This window comes from Atractosteus spatula, chromosome 19 (genome assembly GCF_055471065.1).
Source record: "Atractosteus spatula isolate fAtrSpa1 chromosome 19, fAtrSpa1.hap1, whole genome shotgun sequence".
Classification (NCBI taxonomy): Eukaryota; Metazoa; Chordata; class Actinopteri; order Semionotiformes; family Lepisosteidae; genus Atractosteus; species Atractosteus spatula.
Window position 1 is genome coordinate 609,734 of NC_142724.1, and position 14,013 is coordinate 623,746.

Below are 14,013 nucleotides of genomic sequence, written 5' to 3' on the forward strand. Positions count from 1 at the left end.
ATTTTAAAAGTTAAAAACAAATTTAAAAAATAAAGTTTATATTTGTTTTGGAGGCATGTAACACATTCTTCTGATGGAAAAAAAAATACTCTGTTCAGATTCGGGTCGGTTAGTCTCTTGACCGACTTTGAGAACCGATCTTAACTACATGTTGACAGACCCGTGATTTTCTTTTCCTTTTTTTTAGAATCAACTGCTTGTCGATTCTGAAATTTAATTTGTGTTTGAATAAAAGTTTAACAATATCTGCGCTTCGTCCTAAAATAGTTAGGATTTTCTTCACCACATAGTGAAACGAAATGTAAGTTTCTTTTAAGTAATCTTAAATTAATAAGAAATTAAACAGTTTCATTACAGAATATATTATAGTTACATTAAAGTTTTATTACAGAATAATAATTCGAATTAAACTCTTTTTGAAAGTAAGTTATCTATTTATATTGAAATAACCTGGATGTTGTGTTTCAGATGAGCTCGAATTTTGTGTCCCCTTTTTCTGTGCGCTGCACTAGCTTCTAAGTTTATGTTTTGTCTGGAGTTTTCTGTTCTTAATTTAGGATAAAAATTCATTGAATGCGAAAACAAATTATGCTGAGATACTGTTTGTGTGTTTTTTCGTTAAAGACAAATTCTTTAAAACGGGCACGAGTGGCTCAAGAACAGCTCCTAGTTAATCGTAGAGGATTTTATTCGAAACCTCATGGAATTCCCTTATCGCAAGTTCAGTGTTAAATATTTTAAGAACAGGCGATATTTCCCTAATTCCCGACGAAAGAAACGTTAGGCAATCAAATCGTCAAGTTGCAATAAACGTATATTTACATATTATATGAATGATATATCATGCATTATGCACTTCATAATTTAATTCAAACCTAAAACTCGCCTACTGTATTCGTGCACGTCAGTGTTTAATTTGTATGAGTGGTCTCTGTTTAACCTAACGGTTATAATCATACTACTAATAATTTTAGTTATCTCAATTCAGCAATTATTCATCCTGTTTATTTTCGATTCCTTAAAAATTTATTAAGGTCTTTTTTTCTCATTGCAATACCATTACCCATAATAGTGACTGTTTATCGAGAGATTGAAAATTGAATCTCGACAGTTTGTGCCAGGCGCTGCTACATACACCAAATCTTTCCTGCGGGCTTTCAAGTTTTTATATACTACTCTTAAACTATAGGGATTTCTGACTATTGCAAATGTAAAAAAGTAAAATGTATCTGACAGTTCTGCTTTATGCTATTATCCTTGGGAAATTGAACATTTGTCTTTGCTATACTTTAACAGACCTTAATAACCGTGAGAGCCGAGAGGGAACATTCCAGGAAGGCAATATTATCCGTGCGATTGCAACTGCAGAGTCCGACAGGCTCGCCATTTTTATTCGAAGTTTTGAGGTCAGGGTTGTTTTCTTCATTGTATAAAGCAGGGTTACCTCACAGTCAAGAAGAACAGCAGCAAGAGAGGTTATGTGGGTCCTCGCAAGGCTTTCTCTCTGCTGCTCCTGCTATTTGGTTTTCATTACAGATAACGGAATCCCAAACTGACGACTGCGAAAACACATTACGCCGAACGACTAAAGATTAAAAAAAAAACAACCGAAAGTTTAGAAACCAAATAAACAGTCTTTTGAGGCAGGGTTCAGTGTGTGATTGTAATGACATGGTTGCAACCATTTTCCAAATATCAATTAAGGAGATTATTTACAAAAGCGCTGCCAGAACTCCAGCGATTTGCTGTTTATTTTGCACCGTTTCGAACATCCGGGTTTCAATTGTGCACGTATTACACTGGCACTACACACCCAATGAAACATAAAAACCGGCTTTGATTTGAAAACATTTTGCTTGCTTTATTGCTTTTTATTTAGTATTTGTCGATGCAGAACATTTATGTTAGCATGTGATAATTCTGAGGCATCTACAGACTTTGTCATTGTTACGGACGGCAGGATATGAAGCGTGGCGATACTGTAGAGAAGTCATGCAAGTATCCCAGCTGAAACTCGCGGGCGAAATGAGATGTTAAAAAAGAAAAACACCAATCAGGAGGTGCAATTCTGAAATAATAATTGTTATTGGAGCTGAGGAATGGTTCTTCTCTCGAGATAAGTAGGAACAATGCCACTTAATCTCACAATCCCCTCACTTCCAAGCATTTCGCAGGTCAAAAATATTTTTTCCTTGCTTTCTAGGTTTAGTAGATGTATCACGTTGTCGTTGAAATTGGAGGAAAATCTGTCCTGTTGGAAATTTCTACAGCTGTCCAAGGAGAGTGAAGACCCGAAGCAAGAGAAACAGTCAGTCTCAAGTCCTTGTTTCTGGCATTTTTGCATTTCCTACACCTGGCTGTACCGAGAGCTCTGGGAGCAGGGTCTGTGTGCAGAACCTGTGTCTGCGTCTGCTTGTACCCTCTGAAGCACCTGCACAGCAGCCGCACACCTGCAAGGACTCGTGGCCACATGTGGAGCAGGAGAGCAATGGGTGACTCTTCCCCAATGGAAGATCTCTGCTTCCGTGTGATACAGCTTCTGTGCAGAAAGCAGCTTCTTTTGCAAAGTCCGATCTCATTTGAAATATCGGAGGAAAATGGGTGTGGATCCGTTTCCTCCCAATTCTTCCATTTCTCTTTTGCCTTCGCTCACCTGGATTCATTTATAGACAGAAGTAGTTCACGTTTTGTGTAAATAAGATATAAGAAGAGGTAAATAAGAAATAAGATAAATGAGAAGAGAGGCTGTCCGTACTGTGGCATCTCCCTTCACTTCTGCTCCAGAGCTTCGGCTGTCATGCTGGCATGTTTGTACTGTTCTAGCGTAGATGAACATCTGAAACACAATTCTGGGCTTGGAGCAGGTGAAATTATGGCCACTCAGCTTTTCATAGGTTGAATTCTCTTCTCCGATTGTCCCTCAAAGCCTGCAGCTGTTCCCTCTTGGAGTGGTTTAGTCTGGCTGGTGTTTTCATCGTCTTGCTAAAGAGTCAGAATTCAGATTTACTGGGCCGGGGACAATCTGCACTGTCGAGAATCACAGATCTTTCACATTAGCGTAAACTCTCCTGTGTTTCCGATCTCAACAGCTCTCTTCGTTGAAGAGCTCTCGTCATCATGGCGGCGGGACGCTCATTGCTTTATCTCAGCCTGTTGAGCGAGGAATGTGTCCTGGTCACTGCGGTTTCTTGCCAAGACGGCAAGGCACCCCCGCGAACATCCGGAAATGTCTGTTGTCTTGAAACATTTTTCCGCCTTCAGCGGTTCCTTGTTGGTGAGCGCGCCAGGGTGAAATAATTACACAGTACATTTGAAACTAAGACTCTTAAAATACAATTTCATTTTCTGATGCAATTTTTAAAATTACAAGGTCTGTATCTGATGAGGAGGAAGAATGAATTCAAGTGAGACCCCATGTGTGCACACAACACATTAAATTCGCAACAGATGCCCCCTTCTGAAACGTGAATTATGCCCATGCGTGAGGTAAGCCTTCCTCCAGGTATCTGCTCAGTGTTCACCGGACACATCATGTCAGAACTGCAGCTGCAGTCCCATCGCTTCTCCTGATCGACGTTGCCTGTTCTCAGCCTGGACTGATTTGAGGGATCAGGATCAGGAACCCTCTGTACAGAAAGCTGTTTCCAGTTTATTTTACTTTTTCCTTTGCTTCCCAAGGGGATTGGATAACACTTTAACAACAGTCCCCTGGGTGCCACGAGAGTAGGGATGTCTGGCCTGCATTAATAGTGTAGATGTTTGTTTTCCCTTTCTTCTGGTCTCTTCTGTGTTCATCCAGTAGCAGACTGTTCCAGGCACCTTCATTAACTAGCATGTCATTTCATGTATTCTTCAAACATTTAAACTCATGTGATGTCTCATTTTTGAAAAATCTCATTTTGCCCTCCTGCCAATTGCATTAGCTCCTTAATGTCTCTGTTAGCATATGTTTCCTGCTCTGTCTCCGGATTGTTAACGGCCCTGAGAAAGCTCTGGTTGCAATGAACCTGCTCTTCAGTCACTGGTGAACTCAGGGATGTTTTCAAATGCTTCCTAAGATGTGTGGAGTGATTGAGTTCTGACAGCGTTGGAAGTAATTATTAGAACAGGAAATGTAAAGGTAGGTATTTATTGAAAATTATGCATTATAAATTGATAGCTTTTATGTGAAATTGAAATGTTACCTAACAGTTTTACACAGACATGCTACAGTGCCATGGGATGTCATCAGGGAATCCTCAGTACAGAAAACTACAGGCAGCGACACCTCTGTGGAGCTTTAAATCCCTGGTGAGCAGTGAGGCTCCTGCAGCTGTTCCAAGTGTTAAAGTTCCTTCTGGGGCTGTAAGTTGCCTGCAGCTGCCCAGGACCCTCTGCAGAGGAGAGGAAACGAAACAGAAAGAGCAGACTGAAGGTTGGTACTGCAGCAGGATTAAGGATTATCCTCAAGATCACCACCGATCATGTTCCGAGTTTACACTGTGGATTTTTACAGCCAGTTCTACAGAGTCTGGGTTTTCTATTGTCAGCAGCACAAGGCGACACACGAAGGTGGGCTGCAAGTCAACAGGATTCACATTCGTCAGCTCTTGTCGCGTGAGATGTCCTTCCCAGGAGCCACAGCGTCGGCCCGGTATTTAAGACTCTACTGGGGAGAGTCTGCCTGGACATCCTCGCCTCGAGAGCCCATGGCACTTACACACAGGCTGCCTAACAGCCAATAACATCGTAACATGTCAGTACAATAGGGTCTTGAGTACCATTGCATTTTTACACACCACTGTTCATTCATAAAGCATAATTTGTATCACATGCCCACATTTTCCTTTGATTTCCAGTACCACATTCACAGATCTGTGCATGAGAAGGAGATCTGACAGTGGAAGGGCATTCTTTGAAAATTGCTGTATTCTTGAAAAAGCAAATTGATGTGGCATGTTTCTATGGCCAAGATATACTAGAAGTTTAAAATATATGCTTATTGACTTAGCTGTAACAATGGAATTGCAGTGCAGTTGACATTTCTGATCTTCTCCCCTGGAATAAAATGAAACATTCCACTCTCCTTGAGTCCTTTTTAAATAAGGCTTTTCAGAAAGGTGCAGCTTGCATTTTGAATCTGCCTATTCTAAGTTACACTCTCAAATCAGCTCTTTAGCTTTGTAGTTAATGTTCATTTCTTCTCATTAAGCACCTGATATTTGAAGTGAGAGTGTTATGCAGAGGAGTTAAACTGTGAGAAGCATCATCACCCCTACTGGACTCAGAGAAACGTATCTGGACAACTAACTAAATACCTTACAGGAAGGATATACACTGCATACCAGGTGCTGCCATATAACTGTTCTGACATCACTTTAAACCCCTGGTGAGTAGCAACAGAGCTCATGAAAATCCAAAGTGGACAAGCAGAGCTGAGATTGTTATCAAGAGGCTATTTCACATGTTAGTCCTCCGTCAATTGAAAACAGAGCCCAAGGTCTATTTTGAAGTGGATCAGCTTTCCTTGTCTTCCATATCGGAAACCTGCTTTTGATCATGTTGTGTTTCATGTTCCTGAAATTTCTGATCAGGGGAGATTACAGCTGCCTACATCTATAAGCGAGCCCCGGCTCTGCGGACGTCCAGCAGGCCAGGGCCGTGTGGCACCACGGTGAGGCTCCTTCATGAACCCAGGCAGCTTGCAATACCACTGCCCCTGGAGGTTACCCGGAATGCTCCGTTTTATTTGGTTTCGAGAATTAGGACATACGGTATTTCAAACCGAGGCTGTCAAACGATGAAACAGGTAAAAAAATGAACAAAGCCCGAGATCGCAGTCCTCAACACTGACTGTCAAGAGTCCCAGACTCACAGATCTGGAGCTTCGGCCTCTTCAGTCTCTCTGCTGTTCAGCACCTTCTCCTTCCCCGCCTTCCGGGCTGACGACTGGACTCTTTAAACTGGTTTATTCATCACAGGATTTTAGAAAGGATGTTTGTATGAGCCTTTATAATGCTGTTTTTCACATTTGTTTCTCACATTTATTTATTTCACGAGTACTCTTAGCGTTAGGTTGATGCTAAATCCAACATTCGTGTAAAAGAAACAAAATGTTGAAAGAATTAGCCGAAAGTGAGATCTTTCTGCCAGCCATTCACCGGTATTACGCCACATTTAAGAAATTCCTTCCTGTAACATTCGTCTGGCAAATTCCAATTGCTTTGTAAAGGTCAGCCTTACTAACCATTGGATTGTGAAAATTTTTATAGGTACGGTGTTCCTGATTCACTGAACCACACTGGTGGTGACTCTGTCTGCACGCTCTCTGATTCACTTTCTGTAATAAAGATGTGAGATGCATTGCCCATCAACTTCTTATTCTGAACTCATGCACATGCTTTCTTAATTATTTCATCCTGTGCATTCATCAAAGACTCTGAGATATTTCTTTCATTGGTTATTTTTCAGTTCTGCGTGTGTTGGGGCTCTATGTTGTACACAACAGAAACGTAATTTGACAGTGTGGCAATGTAATATATGTAAGGGCATATTAAATCTTGCAGTTTGAGAACAAGTCCAAATCTTCATGGTCTCTTCCTCTGCATTTATGCTTTACCTGACTTTACTGTAAAACAGCAAGTACAGTGGAGGATCATTCCAGCGCACTGTCGAAGGAAAAGAAATGCAATCAGATGGTACACAGCTGCAGAGCCCCACCAAGATAACAACAGGAGTCCGAGTGGAACAGGAATGGACAGGAGTCCATTTCAGCCACAGCAGTTCCGCACCTGTGGAATGAACATGAGGCATCCGGACGAGCCTGTGCATCAGGTCAGGCCACCACACGTGGCCACTTGTTCTCAGCTCCCTGTTTTCCTCATTTTCCTGGATGCCAGGCCATTGAAGATGGACTGAGAGTGGTCGTCCTGTGTGTTTGTGTGTCTGTGTGTGTATGCAGTGCAGCGCAGCCCGGCGATGGCTCGTGTGGAGGAACAGGGGGCTGGCCCAGCTGTGGAGCAGATGTTGAGCGAGATGGGCTGGACTGGGGGGTGCAGCGAGGTGAGGGAATAGGAACCAGCTGAGAGAGCACTCGTGCTCGTCTCAGGTGTTCTCTCCACAGCCAACGATATCTCCACCAAACGTGCGTGTTTACTACACCAGGTTTATATTGTTCCGATCTCCAGTGGAACAGATGATACTATCATTTAAAGCTCTTCAGAAACAGCACACAACAATGGGACTTGTAAAATTTAAGTAGATTAATTAATTAATTGATCAATCAATCAAAGTCTCATAAGACCATGAGAGAGGAGGGTATATGTCCCAAACCTTGAATCAAACCTGGCCATGATCTTCTCAGAACTCATTAGGTGATGGCTGAGGAACACAGGGGTCCCAGCACAAGTCTTAGAGGCCATATTCCTGCAGGTTTTATAGGTCTGCTTCAACCACCTGGGTCTCTGTTGCACTGTTAGTTAGTTCAATTATATCATTATGGGTGGAGCTGGCATGAAATCTGTGGGACTGTGGCTCTCCAGAGCACGATCCCGAAACCCCTGTGTTAAACAAGGCCATTTTATTTTTGAAGGCTGACAAAAAATAGGCATGAAGTGACAAACACCTATTAAAATAGGAATATGTCCAAAAAGGTATTGATTCAAGAAGTAAAAGACACCATTGTACCGAGCAGTTTTGGAGGTGTAAAGCAGTGTTTCTGGACAGCTGTGGTTTTCTAATGGTTCAATCTGTTGCAGGAATGCTGGCATTCTGATGTCTGAACAAGATAAGAAACAGAGAGTTGCTGGATTCTGGACTAGAGAGCCTATTATATGACTAGGTAAGTCATTTTCTCCAAAAGGCTCAGCATGTTCCAGGGGTTTAGAAAGCAGACTGGGAATCTGATTTCTGAAAAAAGATTGGACCTAATGAAGTTAAACCACATAAATGTATTTCCCTTGCCCTATGAGTGCACTCGGTTGTGCATATTTTGCAGACATTGTTCTTTCTTAAAGACGTGCAGTTTGGTTACAAGTTGCTGGTGCAGAAACGGCAACAGCGCCGACAGATGCTTTCTCTTGTCTGAAGAATATGTTTAATGAGATTACATTCCATGTATTTGCTCTGTTTTGCATTTAATGTTTCATTTTGTTTTCTGGAATATTAAAACAAATTCTAAATTTGATTCCCTGAAATATGGGATTCTGCTGATCACGCCAGCAGCAGAGGCTGCTGCTCCAAAATGCTGAGTTTGAAATTTGGACTTCAGTCCGGTGCTGTTAAAGCAGCAGGGATAAATATGATGGGGGTACAAAAATTACAAACACCCTCAGCAACTTCAGCTTCTATCTGCAAGAGACTGTGCTGGGGGCCATGGAATGCAAAGATCTTTTTTGTTATGTTAAATGAAATATGTCAGCATGAAAAGTGTCCAGGTCAAAGGTAAAAAACATCCATGTGTTAGTCATAATAAAAATGCCGACAGGAGTACAGCACACATACTGTAGCTGTAGCACTGTAGTATTGCTCAGGACTGGTGCTCATGTTCAGATAAGGGTGCTGTAGGGTGTACACAGGACCTGGGGCTGTGGGCATGAAACAACACACATACACCAGCTAGAGAGGGCTGTGGGGCTGTGAGCGGCTGAGACATTACATTTCTGTCTGATAATATCTATGGGATATTATAAAAGACATTCGAGACAGGATGATTTAAGGAGGGCATAAGAAATCTTAAACATATTTAAAAGTCCGTTAAAGCAGATGTATGGAGCTTTTAAATGGCTCATTAAATATATAGAGATTTTACAGCAGGATTTTATGTGATCAGATAAATGTAAACGATCCCCATTTTCTACTGTGCACAGTCTGAGGACATGCCGCCCGCTCCACAGTGAGCACATGGGGGTTCCTTCGGAAAAACAGGGGGTCCATGTTGCCAAGCACCCCCTGCGGTTGCCAGGCAACACGGGGTTCCTGTCGCCCCTCCAAGAGGGTATCGAAGAGGCGACTCCTATAGCACACTGTTGTTTTAAAAATTGTCTTGCAACATGTTTATTATTCTAATAAATGAAACCTCTCTGCAGATGTTCAGAACAAAAATGAACCAGAGATGTGCGCAATTATATTCATATTTCAGAATGCCAGCTTACCACACCAAACGGGGGCATTGCATGTGAGAGAGCCATGCAGAGCCTGGAACCCACTGAGAAGTGGCCACAGGCTTGCATTCATGACTTCAGATTGATTGCTCACGTCAGGGATGGCTTTGCCGTTCTCTGTGTTGCTAAACTGACAGCGTGGCTCAATAGCTGGTCATTATTCACATGGTGGTTTTGCAGATGTACCCTGCGCATGGAAAAGGCCTGCCAAGGTTTCTCCGGTCTGAGCTGTTCAGTTGTGGTCCAGAAAGGACAGATCGCTGGTGTCTTCAGCGTGTCTGGAAGATGGCTGCTTCCTCTCCTTTTTTCTCCTAATGAAATTGGGACGGGTAGTTTGTAGTGGTTTGAGCATAGTGTGCCAGTGAAGCACATCAGCAAAGAGCAGTGCGTCTCCGCGAGGACCCATGTGATGATGGTTTTCAGTGCAATCCTCCCAGCGTGTGTGCCTCGGCATGAAAGACACCCTCTCTCCAAATTCCAGGTTAATTCCCAGCTCTAGAAATTCGATGCTGGCAACATTCCTCCATGGAACACTGCAACACTGGTCCAGGCTAAATGGGAATTCTGTTCCCCTGCCAGGCCGAGTTCATCTGCTGGCAGCTCTGGAGCCTTTATTCTGTCCAGTGAGAATTTGTCTCCAAGCACTGGTTTAGTAATTTGTATTTGGCAGTTAAGTCAAAGCTTTGTTTTGATCTAAGTCTTCATAAGAGAACTTAGAACTTTATGCATTGACAACAGCTATATCAATCTGCAGCTCACAACTGGCAATCCACTGAAGCTCAGCAGGTGTGAGCCTGGACAGTCCCAGGATGGGAGACCTCCTGGAAAAACTAAGTTTGCTGCTGAAAGAGGTGTTAGGGTGGCCAAAAGGTGGGCTCACCCTGCAATCTGTGTGGGTCCTAATGCCCCAGTATAGTGATGGGGACACTGTACTGTAAAAAGGCACCATCCTTTTGATGAGACATAAAACTGATATTCTGACTCACTGTGGTCATTAAAAATCAAAAAGAGGCATATCATTAATACATGTAAGGTCATATCCTTGCACCTGATAATGGTAAAATGAGCAGTTATGCATTTCTTTCAGACCTGTTGATAAGTTGAAAAACCTGAATCATTAACTTTGAAATAGCTAGTTTTGCACGAGCACTCTCATAGTGAAATACAGACACAATTATCTAACTGATGCAAGTTTTGATTTCTGAGAAGTGTGCAATTACAACACCTGTTGTCCAGGCAGTCACAGACTTTAATTGTATGATATATCAGCATTAGACAGCAGACAAAAATCATAGCCGCTGTTTGTTTACAGCACAATTAACATCCCCATATGTACAAGCGCTTTCATCCTGTTATAATCTAATTTGCTCCTAACTTCCAAAACAAACAGCCAGGGGGAAAAAATTAAGCAATACCCTCAAAAATGAAAGAAAAAATCTCCCAAGGACCAGACTAGGTTCCCAAGCTGCAGGAGACAGAGGGTTTGGGAAGATTTACACAGCAGCACTGCTCTCTCAATCAGGAACACATGCTCCACCTGGGCTCCACTGGGCATGTGCTGCTCAGCTCCTGGGCCCTGTTTAGGCCCATCCATCACCACACACCGAGAGAGCTCAGAGACAATTACATGGCAGGAACACCAACACACGGGCCTGGCAAGGAGGAATAAATATGATAGAAAAACACAAAGCACAGTTCTACAGCTCACAGTGACTGGGCTGTTTCAATGAGCTCACCATCACTGCATTCCCTCTAATGTCTTAAACCTTTTCAGACCTCTCCTACATAGGTAACAGTTTCTTGCACATGTACAGTATAGTATTGAAGAGTCTCACAGCAGTTCACACATAAACGACAGCACCCACTTCATCCCCCACCCTATGTGATGCACAGAAGCCCCACAGCACAGCAGGTCAGGGGAGTGAACCAGCGCTTAATCAGATGAGTGAAGGTGGAACTAGGCAAGCCAGTCAGTACAGGCCACAGGGGAATTTAGCCTGGGCAACAGTGTTAACAATGTTTCCACTCTTGCTGACAGTGTTGTACTATCTTTCATGACCAAAGAGAGAGAACGCCAGTTTAATGAGTGATGGTACTTTATATAGCACAACGTACCCCATCACCACCCTGCTACATTGCTTCAAATCTTCTGGTCCAGAGGGAAGGACACCACCTGCTAGTTCACCAGCTAGCTGTCCAGACAGCAGGACAGGACACGTGTTTCTAAATTGTCTGTGTGTGCGTGTGTGTGCGTGTGTGTGTGCGTGTGTGCATGCCCCCTGTAGTGGGCTAGCCTCCTGGCCAGGGTCTGCATGCTTGTGGAACCTCGTCTTGGTGACTGGCAGGTCTTGCCAAGAATTATGACTATTATTTTTTATTGTTGTTTTTGTATTTCATAATTTTCAGATCTGATGCCATCAGCTGTTCAGCAGCTCAGGTTTATGGCTACAACTCCTGTACCTCAAGGGCAAAATAAAGACCCCTGGAAGGAAATTATTTTTTTGGAGTTCCAAGATGATCACTAGATATTATAATCAGATCTTGATATTACATGATAACAGACAGTACAGTAAAATAAATGCTACTCTTAGTAGTTCAGGTGGGTAGCTGCGTCAGCATGCGTAGGCTGCAAATGAACAAGTAATAGGTTTATTCCATGCTGAAAAAAAGAAGAAAGAAAACACAACGTTTCGGCCGTGGAGCCTTCTTCAGGTGTGAAGAAGGCTCACCTGAAGAAGGCTCCACGGCCGAAACGTTGTGTTCTCTTTCTTCTATAATGGTAACCTATTACTTGTTTCAATGCTACTCCTAACTGAGTAACTGAACTTAACTGAATTTTGAATATGTTAAACAATTTGAAAAGCTACCTAATCATACATCTAATGATGTTTTTCCACACATCATTACATTCAGTAGCAGAACTAGGGAAAATCCTTACCATTATGTTTATGATCATTTCAGATTGTCAGTAGGGTGCTGAATTCTTAAAACAAAATATCTGAAAATGTGTTTTTCTCCAGATCTCACTTCTTGTGCTATGCTCAATAAATACAAACATCTGGTTTTCGAAACAGATCATGTTGAAAAAACACAGCTCTTTAATTTGGTTTTGGTCTGAAAGTGAAATGTCTTCCCCATGAATTTGGCTGGATGATGACGTCTGTCCCATGCTCTGCTGTAAGAGAAGGGATTCCTGAGGGACTCTGTCCATTTGACAAGCCTGTTTGGAGGACAATGGAAAGTACTTTCTGTTCCAGAGACTCTCAGCTCTTACTGCCTGACCCAGCTGACCCAGGCCGGTGTGGAGAGGGACCCCTGGGGTTCCCCTCGCTCTGACTGTGCTGCTCTTGTGCACGCGTGGTCACAATGTGGTGCAATTTCACGAAACAAATGCTTGGATTCCAGGAGCGTGCACACTGCGACTGAGCAGGAGGCCCAGGCGAGATGATCCTGTGTTGGAAATATCTGAGAAATGCCAGTGATTAACTCTTGGCTGATGGATGTGGTGGGTAAATAATAGTAACTGGGTTTGTAACATGGGGAGAGATTTGTGACCGTCAATTAGACTACAGGAAGCTACAGACTACAGAGAATAATTACTTCCTGTAATTTTCCAAGGACAGATTTCCCCTTGTCATTTCCTCTGCCTTTCTACCTGAGTGCCTGTCGGTGTACCTGTCTGTCTGCCTGTCTGCCTATCTACCTATCCATCCTTTGAGATAACCATCATCAGCAACAGTAGTAGGAGTTATATTAGCTCTGTTATTGCCGTTGCAATGGGGGGCGTGTCTTGCAGTATCCTGTAAGATTTTACTCCAGTGTTTACAGTGGGTATGTAGTGCTAATGGGGGAGGAGGAGCAGGAGTCCAATCCATTTGTGCTATTTGCACTGCCTTGTTTCCATAGAAACCATGGGCAACTGTGACTGTGCAGCTGCAGCCCAGTATCAGGAGAAATCACAGACTTACTGCGCAGCTGTAGCCCAGTGTCAGGAGAAATCACAGAGCAGCTGCGCAGCTGCAGCCCAGTGTCAGGAGAAATCACAGAGCGACTGCGCAGCTGCAGCCCAGTGTCAGGAGAAATCACAGAGTGACTGCTCAGCTGCAGTTCAGCTCCTGTTGTACAAAACACATGTTCGTGTGAGGCTTCTTTTTAGAAGACAGGAGCAACTAGAGCAGGGTGACTCGTTTTCAATTTATTTTAGCTTAATAATGTTATTTGGTTACTTTCTGTTCCACATATGTAATTACTTTGGTCTTTCCCATAAATCTGAAGAATTAATTGCAGCGCATTTCTGCCATAAATGTTGGCCACAGGACCCTCTGGCAATTCACATAAAGGTTTACAAGCCTCCTTTCGGTATTAAAGCATAAAGTTCACGTAAAAACTTCAACTAACCTGAGGTCCCAGATAAATGATAAGACATAACCACAAGGCCCAGCTGTGCTCCTTCAGAAAGGTTACCCAAAGTGAAGAAGTGTTAGTAAACAAATCTGCTTCTGTCAGAGGGCTTCACTGTAATTGGACAAGGCGGCTTGCAAACAGTCTTGGACAGGTGATTTGCCTATAACGCAGAACGAGGAAATTAAATTAAACATCACATGCAGAGGTGTTGTCAGTCTGGAACAAGGTCTTCGTCGATCTTTGGAGTCTGAAGTTAATTTAGGCTGGCTTGCACTGATTGCAAGTACAATTTACAGCTTGTTTACTGTCGCTCTCCACAGGTGTTAAATTGAAGACATGCCGCAGTTCAGAACAGGTCCCATTAAGAAGATCGCTGTTGAAGCTGGCTGATGATCAGAGTTTAAAGGTCAGACTGAAACAGCTGAAGGAAACTTAAGAGAAGTGTAAATCAATGTGGAAGAACGAGAGA